This window comes from Lytechinus variegatus, chromosome 11 (assembly GCF_018143015.1).
Source record: "Lytechinus variegatus isolate NC3 chromosome 11, Lvar_3.0, whole genome shotgun sequence".
In the NCBI taxonomy this organism is placed as follows: Eukaryota; Metazoa; Echinodermata; class Echinoidea; order Temnopleuroida; family Toxopneustidae; genus Lytechinus; species Lytechinus variegatus.
In genome coordinates this window covers 34,159,645-34,174,178 of record NC_054750.1, presented here as the reverse complement: position 1 = coordinate 34,174,178, position 14,534 = coordinate 34,159,645, and the positions used below count along the sequence as shown (strand labels likewise).

Sequence of the window (14,534 nt, the reverse complement as noted above, 5' to 3'; positions counted from 1 at the left end):
GCTCAGAAATCCAAAAGAACTAAGAGGAAGAGTTTACATCCTTACTTAAACTATTCCATAATAAGACTAACTAATTACATGGAACAATAAGATACAGTTTAAGATTCTACCCACGTTAATGGTCTACTTAAAAAGAGGGATGACATTGTAGACAGATATAAGAGGGATAATTAATCTTTTGTTAGGGGTGACAGAGAGAGATGTTTGACAGCCAATGTAAAGCAGGTAAAATCAAAGGAGAGATATTAAAAAAAAAAGTGAAGGTAAGATTATTGGACAATGCCAAAGCTAATCAGTAGTACAATGGCTACTCAGCAGCTTCTTAAAATCTCACTTAAAAGGAGACCACACTTATAGAAATCAGAGCGATTGAAAAAGCAAAGCTAATTAAACTAAAACTGAATGTGTATTGTTGGTCTTACATGATTTTAAAATATGTATATTTCTTATTTCTACTCTTATAGTTAGTAACGAGTCCGTGTCCAAGTTAATGTCCACAGTCATGTCTGTGGGTTTGTTGAAAGGAAGTCCTCATTGGTCCTATTCAGTTCATCCATTACCTGTTAGATTAATGGATTGATATAAATGTCATGTAAAGAAAATGGCTAGTGCAATGTGCCATTATCATTAAAAAGGGTACTCCATGATAAATGTTATATGATTTTTTTTTTTAGATATCAAAATCAGACATAGTTATGCAATTGATATGGTCAAAATAGGTCGAAGGCCCTTTAAAATAGTAAATTGATCTGGTATTATTTTGCAACATAATATGTATTTTGATAAAAATCCACATAATAAAAAAAAGAAAAAAAAGGAATTTACCTTCCAATTCCACCCTCCTGGAAGATATGGAGTTCGCTTGAGAAATTCCCAAAGTCTTTGTCTCTTTGGTGCCCTGGTACATGTAAGTCTTCACCCAGGTTCCTGTAAGACAGAAGTGCTGATCTCTTGGATCATTTTATTAACATTTTATTTTCAATGACACAATACTGACTACACACCTTAACCCTAACAAATCACTCTTATTCTTATACATATATTTCTTGTAAAACATTTTACATGGCTATTATCACTCGACATACAGAGATAAATTTAAAACAGATAGACTCCCTGACTCTTAGGGGAAGGTTTACATTTCGTTTTCATGAAAGAGTAATTGGTCTTATCATCAATAGGATGGTACTGGACTTCCTCCATCCACCCTGATGCGAAATATCTATATGTCCTCTGGTCTTTGTAGTCTGATATCAGTCTTCGACGAAGAGGAATGTCATCAATTGAGTCCAGGTATTTTCCTATATCAAATGCCATAGTTGGCGGCCACGATATTGGCTTCTGAAATCCAATTGTTTAGAGTCTTTGGTGTGGGTAATGATCCAGTTGGAGTCTTGAGAATGTATTCAAAATGCTGGGCTTTCTCGTTGTCCTTGTCTGTGACACATAGACAATACTGATTACACACCTTAACCCTAACAAATCACTCTTATCCTGATATTTCTTGTAAAACATTTTACATGGCTATGGCATTGTGACGTCATCACTTTGGTACTCTATGATAACGAAAATCATATTGAAAGACACATGAGGATGACATCATTACATAACCCAAGACAGCACATAACGTACAGACCTATATTGTCACTGTAAGCTAGCTAGTCCTTTAAATTTCAAAGAGGTTTTCCTGCATTCTTTCATAATCAAGGCCATACAAACGGTTTATTTTCAATTGGTCTCATGCCAACTCGTCCAATGGCCAACTCGTCTACTATCATTTAGCCGACCAGTAGTTCGCCCACTATCAACATGTTTTAATTGCCATTTCGTCTGAATACCAGTGGTCCAATAGCCATTTTAGTCCACGATATACCATTTGGTATAATTGGGCGAGATGATTGAAAAGAAAATGGGTATTAGACCAACTGTTTATGAGAGGAAATGGTTATTGACGAATTGGTGATTAGATGAAGTGATTATTGCACCAAATGGTTACTTGACAAAATGCAATGGTTGTTATACAAAATATTGATGGACACTGGGCAGAATGGAATTAGAGGCTAAATGAGGAAGACTAAGTGATGAGTGTGGACGAGTTGGCAATAGACAAATTGGCAATTTCAATAACAATCGTTGGTTCATGGGCACCACCCCCCCCCCCCGATAAAAATAACAGCCTATAGTTGTTAAAATGAAAAACTTTTTGGTGCACATGATTCCCAATACTATCTCTCTCCCATGGAAAAACATTTTTTACTTTTTTGTCAATTTTTGTGGAGGAATGTCGATACTATTTCGTACCAGGTGAGAGTGATAGGAAAATGTTTTTTTTTTTGCTTTATTTTTAGAACTCAAAACCCCTCCCCAAAAAGAGCTTGATAGTATGATATTACTCATTTCCTTGAGACGATGATCATCGGAACTGTGCAGATCTTCTGTCAGGAGAAAGTACAGCAGATCAGCCTTATTTTTGTTGCGCCTTACACAGTAGTCTGCGGTGAAGGTATCTGCTTCCTTAGTCCTGCTTCGTGCATAATCTCGTCCAGGATCTTTTAGACTGGCTCTAGCAGACCAGACACGTTTCCTTCCATGTTTACCCATACCTGGATCAGGCACACTGTCACTGAAGAGGACACGACTTGATGATGCAATGGTTGGGCCCTGTGTGGAACTTGAAAGTGTTGCTTGTTGCGAGGTAGAAGGGAGTTCATCAACAGTGGGTTCCTTGATATCTGGCTGGATGCTTCTCAGGTGCACATTGTACCTCAAACATATAGGGCATGATGGCTGATGGCTTGTGAATTTGGCAAGATTGGGTAGGTGCCCTTCAAACTTCTTTCCAGACTGAAGAGACTTATAAGCTCTTGTAACTGACAACCTGGATAAAAGAGTACGATTAATTATGACAAATTGTCAACGTGTCACTGAATTATAGATTCAAAATTTATTTGGAAACACATAACATCCACTTTTACCTAAAATTACTAAATGGCAACTGTTACGATACTGCAACAAATAACAATGAAATGTTTTTTAATTTTCTTTTCTTTTATTACAGGAAATTGATTACACATAAAACAAAACATAAATAAACACTGATCTTACATCTCTTGAAATCAGATCTGACAATTATTGCAATTGATAGTATCCAGATAATAGTCCAAGTTGGCTGGCAAACATTCCGTAAATTAAAGTTCACAATGATGGTGATGATGAAACCGATGTTCAAGCACGATGAATAACTAGAGTCGCTGTAATGAGTTGAAATGTCCGTGAAGCTGCAAACAGTTCATTGATGGCAGGCAAATAATTCCACAGAAAATAAATATTCCAGGTGGAAATAATCTCGGCTCTGACATAAAGTCTGGTGTGAAATGTAAAGAAAATGACTCGTGCAATGTGCCATTATCATTTAAAGGGGTATTCTACGATAAATGTAATATGATTTGAAGAGATAAAGTAAAATCAGATTAAAAAACATTTTAGATATCATCAAAATTGGACATAGTTATGCAATTGATATGGTCAAAATAGGTCGAAGGCCCTTTAAAATAGTAAATTGATCTGGTATTATCTTACAACATAATATGTATTTTGATAAAAATCCACATAATAAAAAAAGTAGAAAAAAAGGAATTTACCTTCCAATTCCACCCTCCTGGAAGATATGGAGTTCGCTTGAGAAATTCCCAAAGTCTTTGTCTCTTTGGCGCCCTGGTGCATATAAGTCTTCACCCAGGTTCCTGTAAGACAGAAGTGCTGATCTCTTGGATCATTTTATTAACATTTTATTTTCTATGACACAATACTGACTACACACCTTAACCCTAACAAATCACTCTTATTCTTATACATGTATTTCTTGTAAAACATTTTACGTGGCTATTATCACTCGACATACAGAGATAAATTTAAAACAGATAGACTCCATGACTCTTGGGGAAGGATTACATTTCGTTTTCATGAAAGAGTAATTGATCTTATCATCAATAGGATGGTAATGGATTTCCTCCAACCACCCTGATGCGAAATATCTATATGTCCTCTGGTCTTTGTAGTCTGATATCAATCTTCGATGAAGAGGAATGTCATGAATTGAGTCCAGGTATTTTCCTATATCAAATGCCATAGTTGGCAGCCATGATATTGGCTTCTGAAATCCAATTGTTTAGAGTCTTTGGGGTGGGTAATGATCCAGTTGGAGTCTTGAGAATGTCTTCAAAATGCTGGTCTTTCTCGTTGTCCTTGTTTGTGACACAGAGACAATACTGATTACACACCTTACCCCTAACAAATCACTCTTATTCTGATATTTCTTGTAAAACATTTTACATGGCTATGGCATTGTGACGTCATCACTTTGGTACTCTATGATAACGAAAATCATATTGAAAGACACATGAGGATGACATCATTACATAACCCAAGACAGCACATAACATACAGACCTATATTGTCACTGTGAGCTAGCTAGTCCTTTAAATTTCAAAGAGGTTTTCCTGCATTCTTTCATAATCAAGGCCATACAAACGGTTTATTTTCAATTGGTCTCATGCCAACTCGTCCAATGGCCAACTCGTCTACTATCATTTAGCCGACCAGTAGTTCGCCCACTATCAACATGTTTTAATTGCCATTTCGTCTGAATACCAGTGGTCCAATAGCCATTTTAGTCCACGATATACCATTTGGTATAATTGGGCGAGATGATTGAAAAGAAAATGGGTATTAGACCAACTGTTTATGAGAGGAAATGGTTATTGACGAATTGGTGATTAGATGAAGTGATTATTGCCCCAAATGGTTACTTGACAAAATGCAATGGTTGTTATACAAAATATTGATGGACACTGGGCAGAATGGAATTAGAGGCTAAATGAGGAAGACTAAGTGATGAGTGTGGACGAGTTGGCAATAGACAAATTGGCAATTTCAATAACAATCGTTGGTTCATGGGCACCACCCCCCCCCCCCCCCGATAAAAATAACAGCCTATAGTTGTTAAAATGAAAAACTTTTTGGTGCACATGATTCCCAATACTATCTCTCTCCCATGGAAAAACATTTTTTACTTTTTTGTCAATTTTTGTGGAGGAATGTCGATACTATTTCGTACCAGGTGAGAGTGATAGGAAAATGTTTTTTTTTTTTGCTTTATTTTTAGAACTCAAAACCCCTCCCCAAAAAGAGCTTGATAGTATGATATTACTCATTTCCTTGAGACGATGATCATTGGAACTGCGCAGATCTTCTGTCAGGAGAAAGTACAGCAGATCAGCCTTGTTTTCGTGGTGCTTTACACAGTAGTCTGCGATGAAGGTATCTGCTTCCTTAGTCCTGCTTCGTGCATAATCTCGTCCAGCATCTTTTAGACTGGCTCTAGCAGACCAGACACGTTTCCTTCCATGTTTACCCATACCTGGATCAGGCACACTGTCACTGAAGAGGACACGACTTGATGATGCAATGGTTGGGCCCTGTGTGGAACTTGAAAGTGTTGCTTGGTGCGAGGTAGGAGGGAGTTCATCCACAATAGGTTCCTTGAAATCCGGCTGTATGCTTCTCAGGTGCACATTGTACCTCAAACATATAGGGCATGATGGCTGATGGCTTGTGAATTTGGCAAGATTGGGTAGGTGCCCTTCAAACTTCTTTCCAGACTGAAGAGACGTATAAGCTCTTGTAACTGACAACCTGGATAAAAGAGTAACAATTATGACAAATTGTCAACGTGTCACTGAATTATAGATTCAAAATTTATTTGGAAACACATAGCATCCACTTTTACCTAAAATTACTAAATGGCAACTGTTACGATACTGCAACAAATAACAATGAAATGTTTTTTTATTTTCTTTTCTTTTATTACAGGAAATTGATTACACATAAAACAAAACATAAATAAACACTGATCTTACATCTCTTGAAATCAGTTCTGACAATTATTGCAAATGATAGTATCCAGATAATAGTCCAAGTTGGCTGGCAAACATTCCGTAAATTAAAGTTCACAATGATGGTGATGATGAAACCGATGTTGAAGCACGATGAATAACTAGAGTCACTGTAATGAGTTGAAATGTCCGTGAAGCTGCAAACAGTTCATTGATGGCAGGCAAATAATTCCACAGAAAATAAATATTCCAGGTGGAAATAATCTCGGCTCTGACATAAAGTCTGGTGTGAAATGTAAAGAAAATGACTCGTGCAATGTGCCATTATCATTTAAAGGGGTATTCTACGATAAATGTAATATGATTTGAAGAGATAGAGTAAAATCAGATTAAAAAACATTTTAGATATCATCAAAATTGGACATAGTTATGCAATTGATATGGTCAAAAAGGTTGAAGGCCCTTTGAAATTGTAAATTGATCTGGTATTATCTTACAACATAATATGTATTTTGATAAAAATCCACATAGTAAAAAAAGTATAAAAAAAGAAAGGAATTTACCTTCCATTTCCTCCCTCCTGGAAGATATGGAGTTCTCTTGAGAAATTCCCAGTCTTTGTCTCTTTGGTGCCCTGGTACATGTAAGTCTTCACCCAGGTTCCTGTAAGACAGAAGTGCTGATCTCTTGGATCATTTTATTAACATTTTATTTTCAATGACACAATACTGACTACACACCTTAACCCTAACAAATCACTCTTATTCTGATACATGTATTTCTTGTAAAACATTTTACGTGGCTATTATCACTCGACATACAGAGATAAATTTAAAACAGATAGACTCCATGACTCTTGGGGAAGGTTTACATTTCGTTTTCATGAAAGAGTAATTGGTCTTATCATCAATAGGATGGTACTGGACTTCCTCCATCCACCCTGATGCAAAATATCTATATGTCCTCTGGTCTTTGTAGTCTGATATCAATCTTTGATGAAGAGGAATGTCATGAATTGAGTCCAGGTATTTTCCTATATCAAATGCCATAGTTGGCGGCCATGATATTGGCTTCTGAAATCCAATTGTTTAGTCTTTGGGGTGGGTAATGATCCAGTTGGAGTCTTGAGAATGTCTTCAAAATGCTGGGCTTTCTCGTTGTCCTTGTCTGTGACACAGAGACAATACTGATTACACACCTTAACCCTAACAAATCACTCTTATTCTGATATTTCTTGTAAAACATTTTACATGGCTATGGCTTTGTGACGTCATCACTTCTGTCCTCTATAAAGAAAATCATATTGAAAGACACATTAGGATGACATCATTACATAACCCAAGACAGCACATAACATGCAGACCTATATTGTCACTGAGCTAGCTAGTCCTTTAAATCCTTTCAAAGAGGTTTTTCTGCATTCTTTCATAATCAAGGCCATACAAACGGTTTATTTTCAATTGGTCTCATGCCAACTCGTCCAATGGCCAACTCGTCTACTATCATTTAGCCGACCAGTAGTTCGCCCACTATCAACATGTTTTAATTGCCATTTCGTCTGAATACCAGTGGTCCAATAGCTATTTTAGTCCAAGATATACCATTTGGTATAATTGGGCGAGATGATTGAAAAGAAAATGGGTATTAGACCAACTGTATGAGAGGAAATGGTTATTGACGAATTGGTGATTAGATGAAGTGATTATTGCCCCAAATGGTTACTTGACAAAATGCAATGGTTGTTATACAAAATATTGATGGACACTGGGCAGAATGGAATTAGAGGCTAAATGAGGAAGACTAAGTGATGAGTGTGGACGAGTTGGCAATAGACAAATTGGCAATTTCAATAACAATTGTTGGTTCATGGGCACCACCCCCCCCCCCCCCGATAAAAATAACAGCCTATAGTTGTTAAAATGAAAAACTTTTTGGTGCACATGATTCCCAATACTATCTCTCTCCCATGGAAAAACATTTTTTACTTTTTTGTCAATTTTTGTGGAGGAATGTCGATACTATTTCGTACCAGGTGAGAGTGATAGGAAAATGTTTTTTTTTTTTGCTTTATTTTTAGAACTCAAAACCCCTCCCCAAAAAGATCTTGATAGTATGATATTACTCATTTCCTTGAGACGATGATCATCGGAACTGTGCAGATCTTCTGTCAGGAGAAAGTACAGCAGATCAGCCTTATTTTTGTTGCGCTTTACACAGTAGTCTGCGGTGAAGGTATCTGCTTCCTTAGTCCTGCTTCGTGCATAATCTCGTCCAGCATCTTTTAGACTGGCTCTAGCAGACCAGACACGTTTCCTTCCATGTTTACCCATACCTGGATCAGGCACACTGTCACTGAAGAGGACACGACTTGATGATGCAATGGTTGGGCCCTGTGTGGAACTTGAAAGTGTTGCTTGGTGCGAGGTAAGAGGGAGTTCATCCACAATAGGTTCCTTGAAATCCTGCTGTATGCTTCTCAGGTGCACATTGTACCTCAAACATATAGGGCATGATGGCTGATGGCTTGTGAATTTGGCAAGATTGGGTAGGTGCCCTTCAAACTTCTTTCCAGACTGAAGAGACTTATAAGCTCTTGTAACTGACAACCTGGATAAAAGAGTACGATTAATTATGACAAATTGTCAACGTGTCACTGAATTATAGATTCAAAATTTATTTGGAAACACATAACATCCACTTTCACCTAAAATTACTAAATGGCAACTGTTACGATACTGCAACAGATAACAATGAAATGTTTTTTGATTTGATTTTCTTTTCTTTTATAACAGGAAATTGATTACACATAAAACAAAACATAAATAAACACTGATCTTACATCTCTTGAAATCAGATCTGACAATTATTGCAATTGATAGTATCCAGATAATAGTCCAAGTTGGCTGGCAAACATTCCGTAAATTAAAGTTCACAATGATGGTGATGATGAAACCGATGTTCAAGCACGATGAATAACTAGAGTCGCTGTAAAGAGTTGAAATGTCCGTGAAGCTGCAAACAGTTCATTGATGGCGGGCAAATAATTCCACAGAAAATAAATATTCCAGGTGGAAATAATCTCGGCTCTGACATAAAGTCTGGTGTGAAATGTAAAGAAAATGACTCGTGCAATGTGCCATTATCATTTAAAGGGGTACTCTACGATAAATGTAATATGATTTGAAGAGATAGAGTAAAATCAGATTAAAAAACATTTTAGATATCATCAAAATTGGACATAGTTATGCAATTGATATGGTCAAAAAAGGTTGAAGGCCCTTTGAAATTGTAAATTGATCTGGTATTATCTTACAACATAATATGTATTTTGATAAAAATCCACATAATAAAAAAAGTAGAAAAAAAAGGAATTTACCTTCCAATTCCACCCTCCTGGAAGATATGGAGTTCGCTTGAGAAATTCCCAAAGTCTTTGTCTCTTTGGCGCCCTGGTACATATAAGTCTTCACCCAGGTTCCTGTAAGACAGAAGTGCTGATCTCTTGGATCATTTTATTAACATTTTATTTTCTATGACACAATACTGACTACACACCTTAACCCTAACAAATCACTCTTATTCTTATACATGTATTTCTTGTAAAACATTTTACGTGGCTATTATCACTCGACATACAGAGATAAATTTAAAACAGATAGACTCCATGACTCTTGGGGAAGGATTACATTTCGTTTTCATGAAAGAGTAATTGGTCTTATCATCAATAGGATGGTTATGGATTTCCTCCAACCACCCTGATGCGAAATATCTATATGTCCTCTGGTCTTTGTAGTCTGATATCAGTCTTCGACGAAGAGGAATGTCATGAATTGAGTCCAGGTATTTTCCTATATCAAATGCCATAGTTGGCGGCCATGATATTGGCTTCTGAAATCCAATTGTTTAGAGTCTTTGGGGTGGGTAATGATCCAGTTGGAGTCTTGAGAATGTCTTCAAAATGCTGGGCTTTCTCGTTGTCCTTGTCTGTGACACAGAGACAATACTGATTACACACCTTAACCCTAACAAATCACTCTTATTCTGATATTTCTTGTAAAACATTTTACATGGCTATGGCATTGTGACGTCATCACTTTGGTACTCTATGATAACGAAAATCATATTGAAAGACACATGAGGATGACATCATTACATAACCCAAGACAGCACATAACATACAGACCTATATTGTCACTGTGAGCTAGCTAGTCCTTTAAATTTCAAAGAGGTTTTCCTGCATTCTTTCATAATCAAGGCCATACAAACGGTTTATTTTCAATTGGTCTCATGCCAACTCGTCCAATGGCCAACTCGTCTACTATCATTTAGCCGACCAGTAGTTCGCCCACTATCAACATGTTTTAATTGCCATTTCGTCTGAATACCAGTGGTCCAATAGCCATTTTAGTCCACGATATACCATTTGGTATAATTGGGCGAGATGATTGAAAAGAAAATGGGTATTAGACCAACTGTTTATGAGAGGAAATGGTTATTGACGAATTGGTGATTAGATGAAGTGATTATTGCACCAAATGGTTACTTGACAAAATGCAATGGTTGTTAGACAAAATATTGATGGACACTGGGCAGAATGGAATTAGAGGCTAAATGAGGAAGACTAAGTGATGAGTGTGGACGAGTTGGCAATAGACAAATTGGCAATTTCAATAACAATCGTTGGTTCATGGGCACCCCCCCTGATAAAAATAACAGCCTATAGTTGTTAAAATGAAAAACTTTTTGGTGCACATGATTCCCAATACTATCTCTCTCCCATGGAAAAACATTTTTTACTTTTTTGTCAATTCTTGTGGAGGAATGTCGATACTATTTCGTACCAGGTGAGAGTGATAAAAAATGTTGGTTTTTTTGCTTTATTTTTAGAACTCAAAACCCCTCCCCAAAAAGAGCTTGATAGTATGATATTACTCATTTCCTTGAGACGATGATCATCGGAACTGCGCAGATCTTCTGTCAGGAGAAAGTACAGCAGATCAGCCTTATTTTCGTTGCGCTTTACACAGTAGTCTGCGATGAAGGTATCTGCTTCCTTAGTCCTGCTTCGTGCATAATCTCGTCCAGCATCTTTTAGACTGGCTCTAGCAGACCAGACACGTTTCCTTCCATGTTTACCCATACCTGGATCAGGCACACTGTCACTGAAGAGGACACGACTTGATGATGCAATGGTTGGGCCCTGTGTGGAACTTGAAAGTGTTGCTTGGTGCGAGGTAGGAGGGAGTTCATCCACAATAGGTTCCTTGAAATCCGGCTGTATGCTTCTCAGGTGCACATTGTACCTCAAACATATAGGGCATGATGGCTGATGGCTTTTGAATTTGGCAAGATTGGGTAGGTGCCCGTCAAACTTCTTTCCAGACTGCAGAGAAGTATAAAAAAAAACATTTTAGATATCATCAAAATCGGACATAGTTATGCAATTGATATGGTCAAAAAAGGTTAAAGGCCCTTTGAAATTGTAAATTGATCTGGTATTATCTTACAACATAATATGTATTTTGATAAAAATCCACATAATAAAAAAAGTAAAAAAAAAAAGAAAAAGGAATTTACCTTCCATTTCCTCCCTCCTGGAAGATATGGAGTTCTCTTGAGAAATTCCCAAAGGACTTCTTCAATCTTCGTCTCTCTGGCGCCCTGGTATATTTAAGTCTTGAAAGACAGAAGTGCTGATCTCTTGGATCATTTTATTAACATTTTATTTTCAATGACACAATACTGACTACACACCTTAACCCTAACAAATCACTCTTATTCTTATACATGTATTTCTTGTAAAACATTTTACATGGCTATTATCACTCGACATACAGAGATAAATTTAAAACAGATAGACTCCCTGACTCTTAGGGGAAGGTTTACATTTCGTTTTCATGAAAGAGTAATTGGTCTTATCATCAATAGGATGGTACTGGACTTCCTCCATCCACCCTGATGCGAAATATCTATATGTCCTCTGGTCTTTGTAGTCTGATATCAATCTTCGATGAAGAGGAATGTCATGAATTGAGTCCAGGTATTTTCCTATATCAAATGCCATAGTTGGCGGCCATGATATTGGCTTCTGAAATCCAATTGTTTAGTCTTTGGGGTGGGTAATGATCCAGTTGGAGTCTTGAGAATGTCTTCAAAATGCTGGGCTTTCTCGTTGTCCTTGTCTGTGACACAGAGACAATACTGATTACACACCTTAACCCTAACAAATCACTCTTATTCTGATATTTCTTGTAAAACATTTTACATGGCTATTATCACTCCACATACAAAGATAAATTTAGATTAAACAAAAAACAGATAGACTCCCTGACTCTTAGGGGAAGGTTTACATTTCGTTTTCATGAAAGAGTAATTGGTCTTATCATCAATAGGATGGTACTGGACTTCCTCCATCCACCCTGATGCAAAATATCTATATGTCCTCTGGTCTTTGTAGTCTGATGAAGAGGAATGTCATCAATTGAGTCCAGGTATTTTCCTATATCAAATGCCATAGTTGGCGGCCATGATATTGGCTTCTGAAATCCAATTGTTTAGTCTTTGGGGTGGGTAATGATCCAGTTTGAGTCTTGAGAATGTCTTCAAAATGCTGGGCTTTCTCGTTGTCCTTGTCTGTAACACAGAGACAATACTGATTACACACCTTAACCCTAACAAATCACTCTTATTATGATATTTCTTGTAAAACATTTTACATGGCTATTATCACTCGACATACAAAGATAAATTTAGATTAAACAAAAAACAGACTCCCTGACTCTTAGGGGAAGGTTTACATTTCGTTTTCATGAAAGAGTAATTGGTCTTACAGATGGTACTGGACTTCCTCCATCCACCCTGATGCAAAATATCTATATGTCCTCTGATCTTTGTAGTCTGATATCAGTCTTCGACGAAGAGGAATGTCATCAATTGAGTCCAGGTATTTTCCTATATCAAATGCCATAGTTGGCGGCCATGATATTGGCTTCTGAAATCCATTTGTTTAGAGTCTTTGGGTGGGTAATGATCAAGTTGGAGTCTTGAGAATGTCTTCAAAATGTTGGGCTTTCTCGTTGTCCTTGTCTGTGACACAGAAACAATACTGATTACACACCTTAGCCCTAACAAATCACTCTTATGATATTTCTTGTAAATCATTTTACATGGCTTTTATCACTCGACATACAAAGATAAATTTAGATTAAACAAAAAACAGACTCCCTGACTCTTAGGGGAAGGTTTACATTTCGTTTTCATGAAAGAGTAATCGGTCTTACAGATGGTACTGGACTTCCTCCATCCACCCTGATGCAAAATATCTATATGTCCTCTGATCTTTGTAGTCTGATATCAGTCTTCGACGAAGAGGAATGTCATCAATTGAGTCCAGGTATTTCCTATATCAAATGCCATAGTTGGCGGCCATGATATTGGCTTCTGAAATCCAATTGTTTAGAGTCTTTGGGTTGGGCAATGATCCAGTTGGAGTCTTGAGAATGTCTTCAAAATGCTGAGCTTTCTCGTTGTCCTTGTCTGTGACACAGAGACAATACTGATTACACACCTTAACCCTAACAAATCACTCTTATTCTGATAGTTCTTGTAAAACATTTTACATGGCTATTATCACTCGACATACAAAGATAAATTTAGATTAAACAAAAAACAGACTCACTGACTCTTAGGGGAAGGTTTACATTTCGTTTTCATGAAAGAGTAATCGGTCTTACAGATGGTACTGGACTTCCTCCATCCACCCTGATGCAAAATATCTATATGTCCTCTGATCTTTGTAGTCTGATATCAGTCTTCGACGAAGAGGAATGTCATCAATTGAGTCCAGGTATTTTCCTATATCAAATGCCATAGTTGGCAGCCATGATATTGGCTTCTGAAATCCAATTGTTTAGAGTCTTTGGGTTGGGCAATGATCCAGTTGGAGTCTTGAGAATGTCTTCAAAATGCTGAGCTTTCTCGTTGTCCTTGTCTGTGACACAGAGACAATACTGATTACACACCTTAACCCTAACAAATCACTCTTATTCTGATATTTCTTGTAAAACATTTTACATGGCTATTATCACTCGACATACAAAGATAAATTTAGATTAAACAAAAAACAGACTCCCTGACTCTTAGGAGAAGGTTTACATTTCGTTTTCTTATCATCAATAGGATGGTATTGGACTTCCTCCATCCAAGCTGATGCAAAATATCTATATGTCCTCTGGTCTTTGTAGTCTGATATCAGTCTTCAGTCTTTAATCCTGAACCTATAGACATTTTCTCTTGCATGTCATCATCCCTTGGCAGATCATTGTAAGAAGAGCCTCGGTAACCAAATTTAAAAAGAATAAACTGTACTACAAATTATAGTGAAGCCAGGAGGGGAGGCAAGTTTCAATGGAGGTTTTTAAAAAGAATACTACAATTATAGTGAAGCCAGTTTAAAAGGAGGTGAGGCAAGTTTCAATGGAGGTTTTTCCTATATTAAACGCCATAGTTGGCGGCCACATAGTTTTAGAACTTGCTTCCAAAACCCAACTGTTCAGAGTTTTTGGATCCGGTAGCGATCCTGTCGGAGTCTTCAAAATGACTCCAAAATGCTGTGCTTTCTCTGTGTCCTTGGCTTCTTGAGAC

At 37.1% G+C, this 14,534-nt stretch overlaps 1 long non-coding RNA gene across 1 annotated transcript; it reads right to left on the bottom strand.

The window, feature by feature from the left end:
- Positions 1–9,423: 9,423 nt before the first annotated feature.
- On the bottom strand, positions 9,424–12,240 carry LOC121423605. The gene is made up of 2 exons (XR_005971298.1): positions 12,105–12,240; positions 9,424–11,645 (listed from the first exon to the last, which is right to left on the bottom strand). It is a non-coding gene; the product is annotated as an uncharacterized LOC121423605 (long non-coding RNA).
- Positions 12,241–14,534: the final 2,294 nt, after the last annotated feature.